Source organism: Simochromis diagramma, unplaced genomic scaffold (genome assembly GCF_900408965.1).
Source record: "Simochromis diagramma unplaced genomic scaffold, fSimDia1.1 OVJJ01000201.1, whole genome shotgun sequence".
Taxonomy (NCBI): Eukaryota; Metazoa; Chordata; class Actinopteri; order Cichliformes; family Cichlidae; genus Simochromis; species Simochromis diagramma.
In genome coordinates, this window is record NW_024387223.1 from 670210 (window position 1) to 675751 (window position 5542).

The window sequence follows — 5542 nt, forward strand, 5'->3', positions numbered from 1 at the left end:
TATCATGTCTTCTTATGTTTATATTTCTTTTGATTATCTTAATTGTACAGCACCTTGGTCAAAACACCTTGTTTTAAATGTGCCATTTAAACAACTTTGACTTTGACTTTTTGCATCACTGAGATTGGAATGAAATGACTTAATCAGACAGTTCATGAACAGAAACAACAGATAAGACAAGAAACGAAACTGTACTGAGCAACATGTGCTGACACTCACTGCTGTTTGTCCAGAATACTGACAGAGACACAAACAGGCATCTTTGCCACCCACACACTTCTGCTGAACACACAGCTTTGACTTTTAAAAGCCATATCAACTAAAACCTTTACTGCTGAGCGTCTTTGAGCCCTGACAGTAAAAATCATCATCATCATTAATATGTGCTGACAGCAGCTGCTGGACTGTGTATGGCTGTCGTTTCCAGTTCTTTTGTTTGGATCAAACTAAGATCAGTGAAAGAGCTTTCACTGTCAAACACACGAGCTAACAGCCAATAAGAAGAAGGAGGATTTGAATGTTATGGTGATGCTGCTGACACAGATTTGTCTTGTAAAACAGGTTAACAAGCAAACACAGGTGCATTTCCTCGTTGGTGGCTGTTTGATACAGAGGTCTCTTTACTTTCAGATTTTTAATTTTTTAAACTTTTTGGATTGTGAGGATAAAATTTTAAGGAAGTTCCTCTTGACCTCACAAATAACAACAACAGGACACATGGACGTAACACAGTTTAAAAAATATCTTTCACTGGATAATTTTAATTTTTCCATCCTGACGATCAGAAGAGTTTTTGAGGGTTTCAGAGATCCTTCAGAACAACAGTAAGTGTTCATGAGCTTGTAATAATTTTACCAAGTTTCTGTAATTTCACAGACAGTGTGGAGTGGGAATTTCTCTTTATATCTACCAGTGTTAGTGGAAAAAGGTTCTCATTCTTATACTACTTTCTTTTCCTTTGAATTTGAGGTATTTGTTTGTCACATGACTGGACTTGCAGCTGCTCAAAAAGGACAAACAAAGGTGGGCGTGAAAGTGTTGACGCAGGTCACAGATGTCTGATATAAAACAGCTGACAGGGAAACACAGGTTAGTTTAGTCTGCAGCTGTCTGATACAGACACACCTTTACTTTGGGATTTTAAACTTTTACATTTTTTATGATTTGATGTTTTTTATTTGTCAAATATTTACATCTGAGTAACTTTTTACTTGTTTGTAAAAAAACTTCAGTAGCTTCCTTTTCATCCACTGAAAAACCGATGGGACACACTGACCTCACAGTTTTTTTATCTGTCAGGAGATCATTTTATTTTTTCCACTCTGATGATCAGAAGAGTGTTTGAGTGTTTCAGAAAAACAGTAAGTGTTTAAAATGACGTCTTTCAGTTTTTTAAGTAATTTGACAGGCTGACTGAAGCTGTGAGCGTTAGTGGATTAACCCGTTACTGTAACCACTCACTGGTTCTGCTGGTTAGATGAACGTCATGTCACGTTAGTGTAAAACATTTGATTCACTGTTGGCTGGTTTCGTCTGTGAAAACACATCGAATTAAAGGAATTCAATGGGTTTCATCATCTGAAGAACCAAAAGCTGTCAGACTATCTGACACAATATAAAGAAGAAAATCACCTCAATCACAAACAGGAAGTGTACTCAGTTACTCTCCTGTACTCTGATTACAGTCATGTATGTTTTCTCTGTATCTGCTGCTTCTTTGTCCCTCACTGTAAACAGATGTACTGAGAGACTCCTGCACTGATGTTTCATAGGAAAGTCCAAACAGCCTCACTTGTTCTCCATGAAGAACAAAGATTTGCTCTCTGTGGCTCCAACACAACTTAAAGACAATCAAAGGTGGACAAAGTTCTCTGTGGTTTGATGGAGGCTCCAGCTAAATGCTGCCTCCTCCATAGTACAATATACATGTTTATACAGTGACGTCATGTTGAAGTCCTTTGGCTGATGATGGTCTTTAGTACGTAGCTGATGGTTGATGATGAGATGTTTGTGTTGTTCTGTGGAGATCGTTCAAGAACTGAACCTGTTAAACACTCAGACCTGCTTCAGATTTCACCGCTTTAGTTATGACGCACTTATTTATGGTCACCCTACAGCGCAGCGTAAACACACGTGACTCTGACGTGACTTCCTGCAGAGACGATGACTTGGACGTATTGAGTTTGAACGAGTGTCTAAAAAGTCTGATCTGTTCTCAGTCGGAGACTTTCAGGATCATTTAAACCTGAAATTTAATCTCATGTAGTCAGGATTTAAACTCAGGTTCAGTTATTTCAATAAAACCATCCTGAGACATTTAGAACAATCGAAGCGTCGGAGTTCAAGAACACGGAAATGTCTGCTGTGACTGCGTCGCTCTGCTCGACTTTGCTGTTTGTCGGCCTCTTCGTGTTTGTCTCTGCAGGTGAGATTCACTCTGTGGGACAGAGAGGAAAAGCATCAGTCTGTTTACATGTTAACAACATTTCCTGAAGAGTTATTTTCATATTGATTCAGTTTTTCCGTGTTTGTGAAGGAGACACGAAGCTGTGTGGAGTCTGTGTGGACCTAACATGTCGGTGTGATCAGATCTCACAGAGACAAAGAAGTGTGATGTGTTGTAGTTTCTGGAGTCAGTATACCGCCAGGAGCAGATCTACAGATGTGGAGTGGCATGTGTCACCCTGATATAATCTCTTGCCACACCAAGTGCCACCATAGTGTTGTAAATGACAATGTTTATTAAGGGTGGCACATGCCACTCCATGCCACATCTGTAGATCTGCTCCTGAATTTTAAAAGGTTGTACAAAAAAGTCAGAACCATTGGTTACATTTTAAGGCATATTACACAATGTAAAAGCTGCATATGTGTAAAGAAATGACTTTGATTTTGCCCATTTGATTTCATGCCACTCTAAGAACATTTCATTACATCCAGCCCTGTGACAGAGACAAAGAAGTGTAATGTGTGTGTCAGTGTGATGTGTTGTAGTTTCAGGAGTCAGTATACAGCTACAAAGCTTTGTGTTCAGTGTATACAAACAGCTGTAGCTACAGAAAGGCAGCATGCAGAGACTCACAGTGTCTTATAATGAGAGGGCTGCTCGTCCACCTGGCCCTTCCTCACAGTTTCTGTCTGATTTCTCAGACTTTTATCTGATTTAGTGCTCAGCTCAGATAAAACGATAATTGTGGCTGATTTTAACATCCATGTAGATGCTAAAAATGTTGTTATGATTAACATTATTTCCTGAAAACCCTCTCTTGTCTGATCATATCTAAATAACATTTAAATTTAAAATAATACCTACACAACAGTGAGGAATAGATATAATGACAGTATTTTCTTATCTAGTGTCTTTCTTAAAGTGCTGTAACTAAATTTAAGGATGTAATTATTCCACTGTGATCCTCTTCATGTGCCAACATGGTATCTTGTTACCAGTGTTTCATCCTCACTGCAAATGACTCTGGATGCTGTGGATTCTTTAAATTATGCAGATAAATTGAAACTTTGCAGAGATGTAAAGTGGATGGATGAGAGAAAGAACACTTTGAAAGTTTCACATCAACTATCAAGGATGAATTTTAATGACTTTTTGAATATGATGTGATCGTATTGCATTGACTGTAATGAATTTGAGCATAATTGTCCTTTATGTTGTATGCTGCTTTAGAAGTGAACAGTTGCAGTTTGATCCCTTTAACCTCCCTGATTTGTGTTGTTTCTTCTTTCAGACAAGAAAAACATCACAGCTGAGTCTGGACAAAATGTCACTCTGACGTGTCGAGCTCCAAACACCAACACCAGGGCTGTAGAGTTGAGCAGAGCTGATCTGGAGCCAGAAAACGTCCTTTTTTACCGGGATGGCCGATTTGAACCAGCAAATCAGCATCCATCTTTTAGGTACCGGGTGGATCTGCAGCTCAGACTGATGAAGGATGGAGACGCATCTCTGATTCTGAAGAATGTGACAAATAACGACATTGGAACATATGAGAGTCGGTCCGATTGGATGAAGCAGTCATGCAAGCTCATCAGCATCATCTACCTGACTGTTGATCCTCCAGGTGAGTGAGTAGAGTTGAGTGTGTGTGTGATCAGAGGTGAAGCTGCTTCCTGGTTGTTGATGTTTGTTTGTAAAGATGTTGATGAGAAGTTGTCACGTGTGTTTGGTAAATTGTGTTTTTTTAGCGCTAATATTTCATAGGAAAGTCCAAACAGTCTCACTGGTTCTCCATAAAGAACAAAGATTTGCTCTCTGTGGCTCCAACACAACTTAAAGACAATCAAAGGTGGACAAAGTTCTCTGTGGTTTGATGGAGGCTCCAGCTAAATGCTGCCTCCTCCATAGTACAATATACATGTTTATACAGTGACGTCATTTTGAAGTCCTTTGGCTGATGATGGTCTTTAGTACGTAGCTGATGGTTGATGACGAGATGTTTGTGTTGTTCTGTGGAGATCGTTCAAGAACTGAACCTGTTAAACACTCAGACCTGCTTCAGATTTCACCGCTTTAGTTATGACGCACTTATTTATGGTCACCCTACAGCGCAGCGTAAACACACGTGACTCTAACGTGACTTCCTGCAGAGACGATGAACTGGACGTATTGAGTTTGAACGAGTGTCTAAAAAGTCAGATCTGTTCTCAGTCAGAGACTTTCAGGATCATTTAAAGCTTAAATTTAATCTCATGTAGTCAGGATTTAAACTCAGGTTCAGTTATTTCAATAAAACCATCCTGAGACATTTAGAACAATCGAAGCGTCGGAGTTGAAGAACACGGAAATGTCTGCTGAGACTGCGTCGCTCTGCTCGACTTTGCTGTTTGTCGGCCTCTTCGTGTTTTGTCTCTGCAGGTGAGATTCACTCTGTGGGACAGAGAGGAAAAGCATCAGTCTGCTTTACATGTTAACAACATTTCCTGAAGAGTTATTTTCATATTGATTCAGTTTTTCCGTGTTTGTGAAGGAGACACGAAGGTGGGTGGAGTCTGTGTGGACCTAACATGTCGGTGTGATCAGAGCCCACAGAGACAAAGAAGTGTGATGTGTTGTAGTTTCAGGAGTCAGTATACCGCCAGGAGCAGATCTACAGACGTGGCATGTGTCACCCTGATATAATCTCTTGCCACACCGAGTGCCCACCATAGTTTTGTATATGACAATGTTTATTAAGGGTGGCACATGCCACTCCATGCCACCTCTGTAGATCAGCCCCTGAGTTTTAAATGGTTGTACAAAAAAAAGTAATGATCATTGGTTACATTTTAAGGCATATTACACAATGTAAAAGCTGCATATGTGTAAAGAAATGGATTTGATTTTGCCCATTTGATTTACTGCCACTCTAAGAACATTTCATTACATCCAGCCCTGTGACAGCGACAAGAAGTGTATGTGTGTGCAGTGTGATGTGTTTGTAGTTTCAGGAGTCAGTATACAGCTACAAAGCTTGGTGTTCAGTGTATACAATACGCTGTAGCACAGAAAGGCTAGCATGCAGGAGACTCACAGGTGTAGAAAGTGAATGTG

General features: G+C 39.9%; 1 long non-coding RNA gene across 2 annotated transcripts; it reads left to right on the plus strand.

Annotated features, from left to right (window-relative positions):
- Positions 1 to 290: 290 nt before the first annotated feature.
- Positions 291 to 5357, plus strand: LOC120746663. 2 transcript variants are annotated; one of them, XR_005698902.1, is made up of 3 exons: positions 291 to 824; positions 970 to 1361; positions 1738 to 3212. It is a non-coding gene; the product is annotated as an uncharacterized LOC120746663 (long non-coding RNA). The 2 variants fall into 2 exon arrangements; XR_005698903.1 differs by adding an exon at positions 3741 to 5357 and having other exon boundaries at positions 332 to 1361; positions 1738 to 2425.
- Positions 5358 to 5542: the final 185 nt, after the last annotated feature.